The sequence below is a fragment of the Callospermophilus lateralis genome, chromosome 6, assembly GCF_048772815.1.
Source record: "Callospermophilus lateralis isolate mCalLat2 chromosome 6, mCalLat2.hap1, whole genome shotgun sequence".
Taxonomy (NCBI): domain Eukaryota; kingdom Metazoa; phylum Chordata; class Mammalia; order Rodentia; family Sciuridae; genus Callospermophilus; species Callospermophilus lateralis.
In genome coordinates, this window is record NC_135310.1 from 22,205,990 (window position 1) to 22,224,547 (window position 18,558).

At 37.0% G+C, this 18,558-nt stretch overlaps 1 protein-coding gene and 1 pseudogene across 3 annotated transcripts in view; one reads left to right on the forward strand and one right to left on the reverse strand.

The window, feature by feature from the left end:
* Positions 1-18,558, reverse strand: part of Grm1 (glutamate metabotropic receptor 1) — a 376,580-nt gene that overhangs the window by 144,377 nt on the left and 213,645 nt on the right. The gene's annotated exons all lie outside the window — the stretch shown is intronic.
* LOC143401637 (eukaryotic translation initiation factor 5A-1-like) lies at positions 2,064-2,554 on the forward strand (annotated as a pseudogene).

Consider the following 18,558-nt stretch of genomic DNA (forward strand, 5'->3'; position numbering starts at 1 on the left):
ACATGAAAATAGCATTTGATTAGTGGATCCAGTAAGTAGATGGCCCTCTGCATCATTATTGACAGGAGTCTTCCTATCCTCTGAAGATATGAATAAAACAAAAAGGATAGAAAAGGGGAATTAACTGTCAACTGTCTAAGTTGAGCTTCTGCCCCCAGCATGTACTCAGACATCCACCACTGGCCTTCTTGGGTCTCCAGCTTGCAGACAGAATATTATGGAACTTCTTAGCCTCCATAATCATATGAATCAGTTCCTTCTAATAAGTCATATATCTTGATTGATAGATAACTACCAATGGTTCTATTTCTCTGGAGAATCCTAATACATTGTATTATTAATTGATTTCAATTTAAGTAGTAAATCACTTGCTGATCATGTATTAACACATGTACCCCTAATCAATGCTCTATGTTCAATGTTCAATAAGCATTATGGAGTTTTACAAGAAAAAAGAGATTGTATATCTTGCTCTTAAATAGATTATGATCTTATTGAGTAAGGGGAAAATAATCCCATTGTACATTCTAAGATAAAGATGTCATATACATATTTTTATTAAATTTATATGCACATATAAATAAAGAATATACATAAGTATATATAAAGATATAAGTATACATATAAATAAAATTATACATAAAAATACATAAGTATATGCACATATTAATATAATAAAATATTGAAAATACATGCAAAAGAAATAATTAAATTATATCAGATTGAGTGACTAAAAAAGCATTAACTGGAAAGATGATAGCAGAGATGGTCCTAAAGTATTACTAGAATTTAAAAAATAAAGAGGAATTATGGAAAAACAGTATATGCTAAAGTATAGAAGCAGAAAACTTGTGCTATTTGGGAAAAGTCAAGCTGGGAGCATGGAGTGATAAAGAGAAACTGTGGGAGAACTAGACCCTGCTGTACAGGGCCATGAATGCCTCCCTGAGATCCACAACAATTTTGTAAATAATGAAGGGAAATTGTATTTATTGTAAGAGAAATGACATTGTGAAGGCTTTTCTCTAGGAGGATTATAGGCAGTGATATGTAGGATGCATTACAATGGGAAAAGCCTGGAATTTAGAATCCAATGTACTATGATTTTAAAAAAAGAAGAAAAAAGAAAAGAAGAAAAGAAAAAAATGTCTAGTTTGAAGAGGCCTAATGGGTTACCACCCTCTTTTTTATGCTCAAGTTCTGGATCAACTGAAATTGATGAGGGATATGGCAGATCATTACAAAAAGTATTAAACACCATAGCTTAGGGGTATGGCACAATGGCCTCCCTCATAAGAAACCCCAGCATTAGATGGATTGCTCTACAAAATTCAGGTAATGAAGGAGAAGAAGGAAGATGAAGGAAGATGAACTCCATGCTGGGACCCTTTCCTCAAACAAACCAGGGAAGGAGAGAGTAAAGGACCAGATTAAGGCTAAGAGTAGAAGAGTGGAGGGACTCCCTAATACAGAAGTGGAAGAACATGTTCCCCTACCCACAAGAAACAGGTTCTACTTCCTTGAGGTGGGGAATGATGGCTGATATTTACTACCACCCAAGCACTTTTCCAATATTTTCTCATTTAACATTCAAATAACACTAAGGTGCAACCATTATTTACATTTTAGAGTGTTGAAAAGGGTAAAAATATTGGGCAAGATGACACGACTCATGTTAGTAGACTCCAAATTGAACTTAAGGCTATGTGTTTCCAAAGTCCTTGTACCTCACTCACCACTGAATCAAAGAAGGTATCAGGAGAGACTTTAGTAAATACTTACAGGTGTAGGGGACAATTTGAGGACAAAAACCCAGGGAAGGAATCAAAGAATGAAAATAGTGCAATATAAGCGAAATCAAATAGACAAAAACAGCTCTTGTTGGGCATGAGCCAGCAATACCCAACTCAGAGACATTCAAGATCTGGGTTCTGACTATCTTAGAGGGCCTGCTGCAAGAATATATTAGCACTTCCCAACCTTATAGGTTCCTGGAGCTCCCCCAACCCACAATGCTCATGTGAAATAAGTTGGCCAGTCAGGTTTGGAATTGAAGACTTACAATGGCCAATTTGGACTTGAAGACAGGAGATGTAGGGACCTCAGTCACCTTCCCAATGCAGTGTTCAGTATTATGTAAGAATGGCTTTGTGGTGCTTTTGGACATGCAAGAGCATCATGATGTGTACTTTGAAGACTCACAAGCATATCCATGCTAAAGTACACCTGGATGGTATTGACATCTTTACTGGGAAGGGAGAAAAATGTTATCTGCCTGTCGACTCATAATATGGGTATCCACAAATATGAAAGGAATGAGTTACAGATGATTAACATCCAGGATGGGTACCTAGCCATGTTCCAGGACAGTAAGGAGGTGTTAGAGGAGCTTCATCTGCCTGAAGAAGAGCTCAGCAAGGAGACTGAGCAGAGGTATGACTGTGAAGAAGACATCCTGATCATAGCTCTTTTCACCATGACAGAGGAGGCAACTGTTGTAATGAAGGATGTAGCAAAAAAACAAAACAAACAAACAAAAAAACCTGACTCCTAGACTGATGGTGACAGTAGTGACCTTTGAACCTACAGAAGCCCCTCTTCAGCCAGACTCTACCCTGGCTGGCCTGGCCTTTGGCTAGACTCTTCTTATATAATATATTTGATGTCATGCTAAGTTTCTCAATTCTGTTTGTCTGTTGGTAAGTCCCTGTCCCTTCATCCCACAGCCCTGGCCAGAAGCAAGAGAGTCATGGTCTTCATGAAACTTCATTCCTTTTCTCTTCTCCCCTACAGGCCAGGTGGGGAAGAGCAATGGGTACTGCCTGTGTTTTGGTGGAGTTCTAATTCAGTCTAAAAGCAGAAAGCTGTGGATTCTGGCAAATTGTCCTTGTGCCCATTATTACTCTCCCCTGGCCTGGTCCCCTCTTCCTCATGGCCCTTTACCCACAACACCACCCTCAGAGACTGGAGACTATCTTGTGCCCCTGCCTGTGTCTCTCCCCAAACCATTAGATGGGGCAAGAAGAAGAAGGGAGGGAAGAGACCTGCCTACTTTTAGGGCATCTAGAGTGCCCTGCCCCAGAAACCTTCTCCTTGTACATATTTTCAAGGAATGCAGCATGTGAGGAAAAATGGAGTTATAGTTTGGTGGCCTGAGTAAACAAGAAAATTGAGTCAAAATGTCTTTGGTAGTGTATGGTATCTGGAAGCATTTGTAGAAATTTGAGATTACCAGTGGAGAAGGACAATTTGAAGACGCAAATGAGAAATGACAAAATTAAGGAACTTGGGTCTAAGAAAAAGAAGAAAGGATTGAGAACGAGAAGCAGATGAAGTGGTATTCCTTAAATTAGAACACTTCTTCAGGTAAGAAAACTATTTACAAAGACAGAAATAGAGAAATCTCACCCAGGAAGGCCTCAAATACATGTGAGAAAAATCACTGTAAGATTTGATAAGCATATACTCCAATTAGGCAAGGGAATTGTCATAGTTCTTCTAACAAGTGGAATACAGAGCCCGGAAAAGTAAAAGAAATGTGGGAAGTAAGGAAGTAAGGGCACCTCATGCAGATATAAGATGAACCCAGGACATTTGGGGAAAAGAGGTTCTTTGAGGGAGTTTAAACAATAATGTGCAGTGATTAAAATGTAAATAAAAACATTTTAAGCCTAACAATGCTTATGTTAGAATCATATAAACATATACAACTCCTTTGGGTTGAATATAGTATGATTCTAATGCATTGACAGCAATAGGCTGACCACAAAAAATGAAATAAAGAATTGAGCCAATTATTTTGTTAATCCAAGCCCTAAACATGTAAAAAACAATTATCTTGCTATTTTAGCCCCAAATATATTTTCATGCTAAAAAACTCAAATAGCTCTTTTAACACAGACAAAATTAAGAAATGTGTGCTTAATCTTCTAAGTCGTAAATCAAATAGCATCTGCATATGTTGTGTTTGTGGAAAAGAAAATTGTTCTATGGTATTTCAAAAATAAATTATAGCTCTGCTAGTCTTAAGTCATCTTGTATTCTTTACTTACTCTTTCTTCTTTCATACTGTTTTCTTTATTCTTTAGGTCTCTTAAGAATCCTGAATTTGATACAACTCTATTCTTTAGGGAAATACGATTAACACTACATCACTGGGGCAATAAAATGCCTTAAGATATCCTGGTCATTCCGCCACTGTCTGTAATTTTATTGGTAGGGTAGGGAGGTGGAATAAAGGGGAAAACATGTATAGGAGAACTTGACATTTACAAAGTTCCCTCAATTTTCTATGTATATATTCAGTCCATAGTTAGCAACCCATTCGTAAGTCACAAAATCAACTTATTGGGCCACAGCCAGGCTTTTAAAGGTGAAATAGAATAAAATAGAACAAAACAGGGATGGAACATATATGGTAAGAATAAGTTTGGGTTAGATAAATTTTTGTCTTGATTATTTATAAATACATTCATACATAAAACCCAAGTCACGGTGTAAAAGGCACTTCTTAGTGTGGATTATAGTAAAAACAAATAGAAAGTTGTTGATTTAAAGGATAACTTTAAAGTTAAACTCTTTCGTGGTTTTAGCTAGCAGATTCTTTTCCTGGCCTCCCAATTCTTTTTTCTTTCTTTTTTTGCATTCCTGTGGATTGACTCCAGGGCCTGTGCATACTAAGCAATCTCTCTAGCACTGAGTCACATCCTCAGCTTTTTTAAAAAAAATTGACAGGAGTCTTGCTAAGTTGCCCAGGCTGGCCATGAATTTGCAACCCTCCTGCCCCAGCCTCCTGAGTAGCTGGGATATCATGCATGTGCCACCATGTCCAGATCCCAATTTCCTTTTGAGGAATTATTTTTTCTGAATGAGAGGAGTCTTGCTGGGGTGGAAATCTCATGGCCTGCTTCCCAGTATGAAAGCTAGAAGGGACCAAGTCTTTTAGCTGTATACTCTTTCCTTGGACTTTGAGTCATGAGCAGGTGACAAAAGGAGGAAAAACAGATATAGTTTTCACACCCCCTTTCCAGTGGTGCATACAGACCACCTTGTTTAAGCTGTGAGATGATTCCTGTGATTCCTCTACCATCATTTCTGCCCATTGTCCGGTTTCAAGTCAATATGTTAAGTACCGATTTCCTTCCACTAATACTGTTTTGCTCATTTTTCATAGTTCATTATACTCAGAATCAAAAGACTTTCAACTTATACATATATGTTGTCTCACTTAAATCCCACAATACCCTGTGATATGCACTTTCATAAAAATTTCTCTTATGAAATAAATTCATGGTGGCCCAATAATTTTGCCAACAATTATGTCAGAGACAGTTCATTGAATTTGAAGTTATTTTTTTTTTGTTCTTTCTACTGAACAGTGCATTTTGGGCTGGCAAGAGCCTATAGCCATATATTTCACATGCAGAATAATTCTATGTGGAGGATTTGACAGGAAATAGTTCTTATTTTATTTGAGTGAATCAAAATCAATAGTTTTCTATTAGCTTAAAGAGAAATTTCAGCAGTCTTGAGATTTTACAGAAGGTTTTAAGATTATTCATGTTGAGAAAAATTCAGTTTGAGATGTTTTGCTGATATTTTCATAGAGAAAGGCCTATTTCTCTATTAACTGCATTCCTTTGTCAATATTACAGGGTTCTGGAACTTCTGATATACGTCAGATGAAGGTGAACAGCTTAGGAGTCACGCTAAGAAGTCCATCAATATCAATGAACAAGAGCAAGAATGGATAATTTAGAAGTGCAGCTCTTCCATTTTGCTAAATTTCTCAACACAAACCTGAGTTCACATACACACACACACACACACACACACACACACACAATCCTTTATTCCCAGTTTCATTTTGCTTTTTACCATTCCCACTTTCCATCCTGTGGTACAGCCCTCATCTTCTTTAGCCTGGACTATTGCTAACACTTTCAACTGATATCCCTAAATCAATCCTCAATGTCTTCAATTCTATACTTCACATTGCTGCCATCAGGATCTTTATGAAACCAGAGAACAACGTGATTCTCTATTATGCATGCTTAAAATGCCTCATAGGAGTTTATCATTATTTAAATAATAAATTATGTCTTTCTTAATATAGTACAGAGCACCAATATTTTAAAACTTGGAGTTTTCTAAACACATTATTTAATCTTTTTATCTATGATTTTCATATGATGTTGTTTCAGCCATGTGAAATTTCCTTTTCCATGTTGCCATCTTGAAAAAAATGCTTTCATCCTTAAAAACCTATTTTTGATGTCAAGTTCTCCAAAAGGGATTTTCAAGCATTTTCTAACACCTTTAAAGAGTTAATCATAACTCCCTTTATTAAGTCTATTTTTTGTACATCTGGTGATATACCCATAAATAAATAAATAAAATAGATAAAAATATCTACTTCATGAAGGCCAAAAAATCTATATAAAATAGACATAAGTAATAAAATGTATGACAGTAATAACTACTCAGGAAAACATAATTGAGGCAAATGTGAAAAGAAAGGCTAGGAGATGAGTGGTCAGAGAGAGCTTCACTGAGATGCATTTGAGAAAGGACATAAAGGAGGTGACGGAGAGGTCTTGCAAACATCTGAAGAACATTTGCAGGCAAAGGAAATTAGAAATTTGAAGATTGCCAGGAAGATTTTCCACAGAGGATTTGAATAACACAGGAAGCCACTGGAGTGACTGCAGTAAATAATGGGTAGGATGAGTTGATTTACAAGGATTATATTGCATGAATTCTGCCCTCATCCATGTGCCAAGTCAAATGCTTAGATTACATTAGATGGACAAGGTGTCTTTGTGTGATGCTTATAAACAACTGAGAAACAAAGCATCTGCTGCTCTTGGCCTGGCAAGAGCCTACAGCCATATATTTCACATGCAGAATAGTAGTTTCCAACTAAGACCCACCAGATACATAAAGCAAGTCTGTCCTTCACTTCTAATATATAAATATTAGGTCACAATTATTTCAAAGGGTAGTAATGTACGATCTACTTTTTCTAGGGCTGCTCATTTGTGACTATGACCTTGACATTTGAAAGTAGAATTAATGCTGGGACAAACATAAAAAGATTTGGGGTTAGAAAAACACTGTGATAGAGAATTGGAAAACTAATTTGGAAGTTATTCTACTGTGGGAGCCTTCGAGATGTATGCAAATTTAAATTCCAGTGGGAGAAAGGAGGGATAATAAACATGCAGTTGTCAGGTAAGATGCCCAATTATGTGAGAAGGTTGAAGAAGAGATTTTAAATACATTTTATGGTTTTAATGAAGGCAATTCTCTGTTGAAATCATTTCAATGGTCCTATTTGGAAAGAGATGGATGGCTACTAAAGTCTTCACTTAGACTTGTACATTCTTCCAGAGACCTTCTGTGTAAGCCTGAAAGCCAGGGAAACCTAAACCAGTACTTCATTCATCACAGGCTTGTGTCTGGACAAAAAGTAAAATGTTAGAAACCTGAAGTTCTTGAAGACATTCATCCTGCTAAATTAGTCCCATCTGTCACCTTAGAACTGAGAGGAACACCAGAAATTGTGGCAAATGGAATGCCTTTCCTCTTCGTTATATAATTTTTCAGTTTTCATTCATTCAAACATTTCCAATTATATCTTCCTTAACTCTACCAGTTACATAGATGTCATGCCACTGCACCTTCACAGAAAAGGAAGGGGAGGATCATGAAGGGCACATGAGGAGGGGGAACTCTAGAACCAGACTGACAGGTCTGGTTCTCACCCTACCACACACCATGTGATGCTGGTCTAAGTATTTGACTTCTCTATGACTCAGTTTCCTTCTCTATAAAAGGATAAAAATCTATCTCATAATTTGTAATATCAATTGAATAGTAAAAAATTTAAAATGCTTTAATAGTGCCTAGAACCATTATAAGAGATGAATCATAATATTATGAGACTGAATCATAATATTAGACATAAGGAAAACTCTCTGACTGAAACCCCAATATCTGTGCAATATAGTGAATGCATATACATTCATAAATGTACAAAAAAATTAAATAAATAGGTTAAATCTTTTATGTCTGATTGCCTCTATCATATTTATCATCCATCCAAGTCACCTATCTTGGTAATAATTTACTCAGTTTTTCTTAATCTTTTGCAATTCCTCTCATTCCGGAGGCCTATGCCATTACCAAAACAAGACTTTTTAGAATGGAAGCAGCCACATTGTTAAGGATTACTCCTACAGGAAGGAAAGAAGAAAATGAGAGGAAGGGCAGGAGAAAGCAAAGAGGAAGCCTTTATTAAGCACAAACTCTGAGCTGAAGAACTTATGCTTCATCAGAACCCAGCATCTGCTTTGTTTTCAATTCTGAAGACCCAGTATCCAACACAAATTTCTCAGGGAAGCATCTAATATAGATTCTTTCACTCTTTGTGCAACTTTACTAGGACCAGGATGAGTCCCTAAAAAGTAAGTAGACCTTAATGAATATATTAACATGTTGTTATGTTGTATATTACATATTATATACATATATATCATGTATATGTGTATTTCTTAAGCTACTTTAACATTGATTCCTCTAAAATATCAGGCTACCTGATTTGGGAATTTTTTCATTCACCAATTTCTAAAAACAGGCCCCCTTCGTGTTCCATGTAGCTCTATCACAGGTGGGTGAGCCCAATAACTTTGTCAGACATGAGTGAAACCAGAGGTGAGAACTTGATCCTATGGTGTAGAAAACAGCTTCCCTTCCCAAAGAACCTAGGCTTAAGACTGAGAAAGAAACCTTTTCTCATCATGAAATTGATTATGTATCAATTGTATAAATGTCAAGGAACATTGAGGGCCATGAGCTCCAACAAGTGGACTAAAGGAGAAGAAAACACTGATCCACAGAGAGAGAGGAATTAATTTCCAGAGGCAGAAATGGGCAGAAATTCTATTGATGTCCCCAGTACCGGCTATTTGTTATTTTTTCTTTTCTTATTTGGCATCAGGGATTGAACCATGGGGCACTTAACCATTGAGCCATATCCCAGTCCTTTACTATTATGATGATGATGATGATGAGGAGGAGGAGGAGGAGGAGGAGGAGGAGGAGGAGATAGGATTTTGCCAAGTTGCTTAGTTCTTTTTTATTTTAATTTTATTAGTGCACTACGGTTAGCCATTATAGTTGGGTTCCTTTGGACAAAATCATACATGCATGGAATTTGATTTATTCCATTTCAGTCCCTAGCCCCACCCATTTTCCTCTTCCCTCCCCTTATTCTCCTTTCACTATTCTGCTGGCTTTCCTTTCACTGGTTTATTTATTTAATTTTGATTAGTGCTTTGCAGATATATAAACCTTCCATACACTCCCCGTTTAGTGTAAGGAGTCTAAATCTCCACAGGTCTCACATTCATTGTTATAGATGTGAATTACCCAATATCAGCCCTCAAGTGCAAATGCTCCTCTGTGGGCTTTGTGGGTCACCAGCAACCAAAGGAGCTCTATCTTCTTGGTATTCAGAGCTTGGATTCCTGGGTATAGTCTTTTTACTGTTTCAGTCACACACACAGGCACACTCTGGGACCCACATTAGGCCACTGGTGGGTCAGGCTGGCAAATACCTTTATGAATTCTAGATCTCCTGCCTCCACCAGCTGCTGCAAGGTTCCCAATGCTACTGCCAGTGACCCGGTTCCCATGGACTATCCACCCATTGGCCCAGAGATTTTTATCATTTTTAACTGAACAACTTCCCTACAATTTCTGGGTCCATTATGATCAGCCTCCCTCCGTATTCCAGAGGTTCTCCCAAGCCAATTTTTTTTTTCACTGTGTTTTCTTCTCTCTGCCTGTGTCCCCTCTCCCCTTAGCAGCCACCAGCGCCAGATAAGCTGGTGCTTATATTTGAAGTTCTGACTTTCTGTATCTCTACAATTTCTTTAACTGTCCAGTATTAAATTTTGGTGAGTTCCCTTAGTTACCCACCTCACTGAGGAGCAGTCTTTGCACTTTTTAAATCTTCAGCTAAGAAACTGCTAGGAAGTACACCTTTTCTCTAATCTTCCAACTTTACTGCTTTTTTTTTTTTCTTTTCTGATTTCTGGATGTGGTCTTCCCCATATTATAATTCACCTTTTTAACCTAGGTTAGCCCAAAAGAGGTTTGTGTATCTTGGAAATAAAAGACTCTCTGTAAATATACCTATCGGAGGTATATTTATCAAAGGACAAGATATATCAAGAAACTATTGTTATCAAGATATTAATTTCAGGTTGAGCACAATGGCACATGCCTGTAATCCCTGCAGTTCAGGAAGCTAAGGAAGGAAGATCATGAGATCATGAGTTCAAAGCCAGCCTCAGCAACTTAGCAAGTCCCTAAGCAACTCAGCAAGACCCTGTCTCTAAATAAAATACAAAATTTATAAAAAGTAGGGCTAAGGATGTGGTTCAGTGGTTAAGCACCCCTGGATTCAAGTCCCAGTACCAACATAAATATATATTTCATATGTTGTATGTACAAAATAAAAGAAATATCTTGCACATTTCCCTAGAAACAACAGATATAAAACAGATAAACTGTAACAAGATGTGGTGAACTTCCCACTCTCAGTGAGTGAGAGCCTTGGCCTATTGATGGAATCTGTTCTAGGTAAGGTTATTAACAGTACTTTACTCTGGACCCTCGGCATTATTCTGTCTCCTCTTTGCTGACACTGTACATTCATGGACTGATTCTCACAGATCAATAGCTATCTTCCAAAGTTATAAAAATCATCATCCTCACCTGGCTGGCAAGCTCCCTCCAGAGCCCTGTCCCTCCATTTCAGCCTAAGGTAGGAATCCTACTAGCTCTACAACTAAAACAAGCTGTCACCATAGCTCTTGCTCTCCACAAAAACAAACTACTCTCATCCAACTCTGCCATCCCCGGGTGGCAGTTACAGACCCATCCATTGCCAAGTTGTTGAAGGCAAATTAGTCAATGGTACCTGTCTAGAGTATACCCAATGACACTGATGTTTTCACTTGAAATATTATAAGACTCGAAGCACAAAGGTATTAGCCTGTTTGTTGGTATTATTGTTGTGGATGCCAACATTTGTAGAATTTAAAGATTATCAACATTAATGAATTTAGAATTCTTTAGAATTAGAAGTTGACATCAGAAACTATATGTTTTTAATGGTGGGTGCCTTGAGAAGTCATGATGAGTTAATCAGTTGACCCCGGGCTTGGAAAACACAATCCCACAAACTAGTCACGATATCATGCATTAGAACTAAGATAAATATTCACAAATCACATCCTCCAAAGACACCAAGATCATAAATATTTAATAGATAATAAATATCCATCTGTAAGATTTATACATTTGATTTGTAGTTATTAGAAAAGCATTTTGTTCCTTAGAGGTTTCCCAACTGTATTTTACTTTTAACTATAATGACTAATTGTCATCTAAGCATTAATCTTGAGATTATGAAATGCAGGCATTCTGAGAAAATAAATGTACTCACTTGATGTTTATGACAGAAAAACAGGTTTGAAACATCTAACCTTGCTCTATAATCTAGCTATAATTATCTCAACCTGTATAAAATCTGCTCACATGCTCTTGACATTAAAAACTACCTACTTCAATCCTTGTATCATTTTGTTCACAGAATAAATAGTCATTATGACAAGTATTTTTTAAGCGTGTAGAATATCAATTTCCCCATCAAAATGTTTATTTGTAAAAACCTTGAATTTTAGAAAATGCGAAGTTCAAATCTAGTGTTTTCCTTGGTACAATCCACTGGGCCCACAGATCAATTTTGTTTGAACAGCTGAGAAAGAAACTAAGTACAGGTGTTTTTGTTGATGTCACAGTTTTCCCCATTGTCTTACACTCACCAATTGCACATTTATTTTGTCATGTTTGCCCCATACACAAATAAATTTGTGATCTTTTTTTCTTTTTTAGTTTACCTTCCTACACAATTAAATTTACATCTCCAATAGTTTGTTTGCTTGTACACATTGGCAAATGTTAAAGCATGAACAGGGCATGAGGGACTGCAATTTACCTTAAGAACAAAAGAATAATTTATCACTGTACCAAACAACAAAACCAAATCCCCTTTCAGTGTTAATAATTCATTATAAAGGAAGAAGCTATCAATTAGGGGAAAAAATCAATTTGAGAGTACAAGAGGAAAAAATGTCACTATCATCAAATTTGCAGTAGCTCTCCTCTAAATTATCAGCCATATCTAAGACATACCTGAGGCTTGCCATTGGCCCCAGCAAAGAAGAATGAGCAATGAATTAACAGCTACATTTCTGGTTTTCCTCCCATTTCCCAAACTAAGTCAAGAAATGAGAGTTCACTAATCAGGACCATAATGGTTGCTAGGAAATAAAAATTTGTTAGCATAGTCTATCTCCAACTTCATAGGGAGCTTTATCCAAAGTCCTATTAACATACTGGCTAATAGACACTTAGAATAAATAGGTCTATAAGAAGTTTTTGGTGTTGTTCTGATTCCCCAGCTACTGAAAGTCCTGCATCACCAATAAAGTAGTTCAAATAGAAAGGAAGTTAATTTGTACAAATTGATCAAGAACTCTTGGGTTCTTTTTCTTTTAAGAGTGTCTCTCAAAGACAGGAAGTGTTTGAGAGTTAGCTGAAGGGGCATTGTTTCACTGATGAGAGCCCATTTTTAATACTTATCATGCTAATTAAGGCAATGGCTTCACTAATATAAACTCATTTCTGACAGTCGGTATGCCTTTTAGCAATCTCTCCTACCTTAATCAAGAGGAGGATTGCTGAAGGTGTGTTGCTGCTGTCTCTGAATTACCTGACAAAAGGTGACCTCCAGAGATGAAGTGTGACTAACTAGAAGGATTGGAGCATGTGGGTGCCAGCATAAACTAAATTAAACACAATAATATCATGTAGTCTCCATAGATGAAGAATCTCTATGTGCACTTGAAAGTGTGAAAATGTAAAAAGTTAAACATTCTAAGCTTTTAGAAATGGAAGAATTATAAAAAAATGTCTGCAAGATAGATGAAGATATAGTGGAAACTCACCATCATTCAGTCTCCTTATTATCTTTGGTCTTAGTCCATTTGTACTGCTATAATTGAATATGTCACACTGGGTAATATATAAGGAACACAAACTTATTGGCTCATGGTCCTAGAGGTCAGAAAGGTCAAGATCATGACACTACTATCTGCTTAGCATCTGGTGAAGGACATTTTATTGTGTCTCCCCACTAGAATGTGGGAGAGAGCAAAGAAGGGGCTGAACTTTTTTTTAATAACAAACCCACTCTCAGAATAATGAATCCACTCCTGCATTCTTTTTTTTTTAACCTTTATTTTGTTTATTTATTTTTATATGGTGCTGAGAATCAAACCCAGGGCCTCACACGTGCTAGGCGAGCACTCTACTTCTAATGCACGAATGTAGGGCAAAATGTTCAAACGTGGCCCACCAAATTCATATCCTTCTAATGGACAAAATACGTTCATTCCATCCCAATAGAACCCAAAGTTTTAATTTGTTTGTGATCAATTTGAAAGTACAAAATCCAGAGTCTCATCAGAGTTAGATATGGTTGAAACTTAAGGTACAAATTCCACCCCAGCTGTGATCCAGTGAAATTAGCAAGTTATATGTTTCTAAAATATAATGGTTAGATATGCATAGAATGAGCATCCTCATTCAAAAAGTAGGAAGAAAGAAGAAACTGTTCTCAAGTAAGTGCAAATCAACAAGGAAACCATTAAGTCTTCAAGCTGAAGAATCATTTCTTTTGACTCTATGACCTGCATTCTGGGCATACTGGATGGGATTTAAGTTCCAAGACATCAGACAGACCACCCCACTGGCTTTTTTGTGCTCAGTCCATCCAACAGCTCTCATTGGTTGAATCCATGAGCCTATAGCTTTCCCAGCTGGAGTTGTAATTTGGTGGTCCTATAGTTCTGGAATTTCTGAGGTGAAATTACCTTACTCTCCTGGCTCCACTTGGCATTGCCCTAAAGAGGGTTCTCTGTAGCATCTCTGGCCCTGCATTTATGCTCAGTGTTGCTCTATTAGAGTTTCTCTGCAATGGCTCCATTTCAGCTTAGGCTTCCAGGCTTTCAATAAAATCCTTTGAAATCTATGTGGAGACTGCCATGACCCTACAGCTCATATACTCCACACATACGCAGTCAGCACTGTTTGAATATCTTCAAGATTTATAGTCTGTACTCTCCAGAACAAAACAGATATCACACACCTAGACATACTTGAGTCAAAATTGAGGAAGCCAAGGAGATCTGTGCCAAAATTCAAGAAGCAGACACTTGAGGTTCTAAGGGCAGTGAATGCTAAGGTCCCACTGCCCCCTCTCTGGAAACCTTGTGTTCAGGGTCCTAGCTTGCATTAAAGATCTCTGAAATAACAGCAAGGCCATTCTCCTATGGGCTGGATGGATAGTAACCATCTCCCTTTTATTTAAACTAGACTTTTCAGTAAAAAATTATAGCCTTGGTATATTCTCCTAAAGTCATATTTTCTAATTGTACATGGCTAGATTGCAAATTTTCCAACTCTTTGTTCTTTCTTTGATTATAAATTATGCCTTTAAATCATTTCTCTCCTCTCTCAGCTTATTATATGCAGTTAGTAGTGGTCATGCATCTCCTTCAATATTTTGCTCAGAAATTTCCTCTACCTCATATCAAAAAAAAAATCATTTCTCTTAATTCTGCCTTCCACTAGGACATGGACATAATTCCAAGTTCCTTGCAACTGTACAACAAAGAGGTTCTTCCTCCCCCCCAGTTTCTAATACCTTGTTCTTCGGTTCTGAGACCTCATTTGAATTTCTACTACCATTCTTAATAGTTAAATAATTTCAAAGAAATATCAGACATTCCCTGTACTTCTTCCCTTTTTCTGAGTCCTCACCGGCATTACCTTCATGGAAATCTAGGATATTTCTAGCCTGCTCCTCCAAATTCTTCCAGCCTCTACTAATTATTTCCAAAGCCACTTCCAATTTTTCAGGCATTTATTGTAGTAACAATCCCACTTCTCTTTACTAATTTTTTTGTTTTAGTCTATTTTGTATCTGAAACTATCCTTCCTAAAGAACAGAAATGTATTGGCTTGTGGTTCTGGAGGCTAGAAAGTCCAAGAGAATGTTTCAAGCATCTACTTAGCATCTCCCTGAACCTTCTTACTCTGTCATCCTATTTTAAAGGAACAGGATGAGAAAGTGGGAGGGAGACTCACAGAAGGGACCAAACTATTTTTGTAACAAACTCTCTATCAGAATAATTCACCCATTCCTGCAAAATTTACACCAATTCACCTCTGAAAGGTCTCAACTCTCAACACTATTACATTGAGGGTTATTTTCAACACATGAACTTTGGGAGACATTCAGACCATAGCAGCCCTATAAAATCTTGGGTAATGAATAAAGGAAAATAATCACCAGAATAAAAAGGTTTGGACAAAGCATAGGAATTGGCTTCATGGCATTTGGCTTAAAAAAATCTTTGCAGGGTCAAACAATTGAATATGTTTAACTAGGGATATATTACCATTTTAGCAAATGGTTTTTCATAAATTACACACATGGAAATTGCTTTCTAATTTGTCACATTCCTCATTTCTGGTTCTCAAGGATCCCCAATATTTGGTCCTTTTTCATCAATCTTACATTACTTATAAAAATTGGCAGCATGCTGGAGAAATCTTAGGCTTTGAAAGAGACACAGCTTAATACTCAAAAGGCCCTGCTGTCACCTGCTATGAGACACTGCTTTCTGAATGACGAGGATAAAAGTCCATTTATGTAAGCAACCAGGCAAAGTTCTAGACACATGGTGGCCTCATAATAAATGGTAGGCGATATAGTGACGTCTTACCAGGAACTCTTCACCCCACATAGGGGTGCACATGAGCCCTTTGTGCCCATTCTTGACTCTCAGATATTACCCAAGCTGTTCCTTGGGAAGTTATTTCCTTTACCCCTCCCACTCATATTCCAGTCATGATGAGTTCCTTGCTCCCCTTTAATATTGCAACAAAATACTTTATACTAAATTTTCACAAGCCTAAGTTTTCCCCAGGTAATAGTTTTAACATCCCAATTACTGAAGAACCTAGGCCCTTCAGCACTGGACAAAGGAAAATGAGTAGCAGAATATTTACTGACTAAAGGTACTTAGTAGGTATTTTACAAAACTACTGAGTAAATCTCTTCTTTGTCAGGTAAGGGTGGGAATAAGGATGTGGAATTAGGATTAATTATCAAGAAATTTAACATAAAAGAATGAAACACTGTAATAGGATAATTTACCCAGAACAAAACTACAAGCCACTGGGAAAGCAGATAGGATTCAGAAATGAACAAAGGTATGGATGTTAAATACTTGGGAAGCAAAGGGAAAGTATTTCCCAGTAGGACAGGAGCTAAGAAGGACTCCTTGGCAGGAAGCTGATGTGTTGGAAGTACTGAAAGAGTGTATGCAGACTGCAGTTTATAAACAGTCTAATTTTATGTATATAATAAAAAAATGAAATAAGAAATTATAAAAGGATACCAATGCTTTTAATCCAATATTAATCCGCTTTAAGAAATGTTTTATGTCTGATTATTCCCACAATATTGTGAAATGAGGTTGATTCTCAAGTAAGTTTTAATAAAAGCAATAGGTATCTTATATGGGTCCTGTTTGATGATGAAAATGAGTGCCAGTCGGTGCCTCTGTTTGTATTTAAGTAAATACAACTTTGTTCCATGAGAATGAACCTCATTTCCCTCAGAACATCTCAATATTATAATAAGAAGCAGGTATTCTTCTCATTTCTTAGATGAATAAATTAAAAAACAAAGAGGTGAACAGACAGCTCAGGAAAAGCAGACAGCTGCTGAGGCCAGAGTGAGATTTAGTGTGGACCTCGAAAGCTGATTTCCCTCTTGAATCTGCTCCAACAGGAGGACAATGTACTGATATAAAAGCTGTCCCTGTTCTGCACTGAACCCATATTCAGAAATCAAGTTGAAGTTTGACTGCCCAGGAAAATTCATTTCAGGGCAGAGTTAGCAGGTATATATGTGAACTCCTGGTAAGGAAGCCTGTACCTCAAAGTATGTCAGTCATCTTTGGGTAATTTATGCTCAGTTGCATTAGTCTCAAAGCAACACAATTTTTAAAGGCATTGTACATAATGTTTATAGCAGCACAATACACAATAGCAAAACTGTGGAACCAACCTAGATGCCCTTCAATAGATGAATGGATTAAAAAAGTGGCATATATACACAATGGAATATTACTCAGCAATAAAATCATGGCATTTGCATGTAAATGGATGGAATTAGAGAAGATAATGCTAAGTGAAGATAGCCGAATGTTTTCTCTGATATAAGGGAAGTAATTCATAGTGGGGTAGGGAAAGGGAGCATGAGAGAAACAGATGAACTCTACATAGAGCAGAGAGGTGAAAGGGGAAGGGAGGGGGCATGGGAGTAGAAATGATGGTGTAATGTGAAGGACATTACTATCCAAAGTACATGTATGAAGACACGAACTGGTGTGAATATACTTTGTATACAACCAGAGATATGAAAAATTGTGCTCTATATGTGTAATAAGAATTATAATGCATTCTGCGGTCATATATAGATTTAAAAAATTAGTTAAATTTTTTTAAAATTGTACAAATAAAGTTTTGAAACATAAAAAATTTAAAAAAATTAAAAATATTAGGGATAATATAAATTGAGCACAAATCACAGCACCTGGTAAATGCTAAGTGCTAAATAAACAGTAGATGTGGTAATAAATAAATAAATAAATAAATGAAGACATTGTGCATAAAAGGTATCCTGCATAAAGTAGAAAGCTAGTGATTTCCTCCCTACTTAACTGTTTTCTCCATCCTTCTTTATCCTGCTCTATGTCTCAGGAGAGTGACCTTCAGAAATGCTTCAATGGAGGCTTCCCTGTCCTCTTATTTAGCCAATGTGATCACCATCAGAAAATCAGAGAGTGGGAAGAAGATTCTATACCATCTTCCTTCCTGACAGGCTGCAGTTTGGCCAGGGCTCTATACCATTAATTTGGATGTAGGTCCTGTTAAGTGAATCCATTTCTTATATCCAGAGAATGTACTGTGTTCTAGTAATCACCCTGACCCCTTATTCTGGCAGGCCTTTGCTTGAATCACCATTTCTTGGTGATTTTCTTATCTTTACTACACCTTTGAAAACAGTCTGTTCATTAAACTCTCTTAATTTACCCTTTTGAGAACCCCACATGTTTCCTGCAGGGATCCTGAGAAATGTATTAATACACTTGCTCCTTTCTGGTAAAAACATAGGAATTGGAAGTACCCTGTGCTATTTTCCATGGTACAAAAAAAAAAAAAATCCAGAAATCAGTGGACCAAAGTTCTATTCAGTATGTGTATGCAATTCAGAGAAAATTGTTAAGGAAAGGGTGGTCACTGCCAGGTTTCTAATAAGCATGGTTCTAGGTGTATGCACATGTC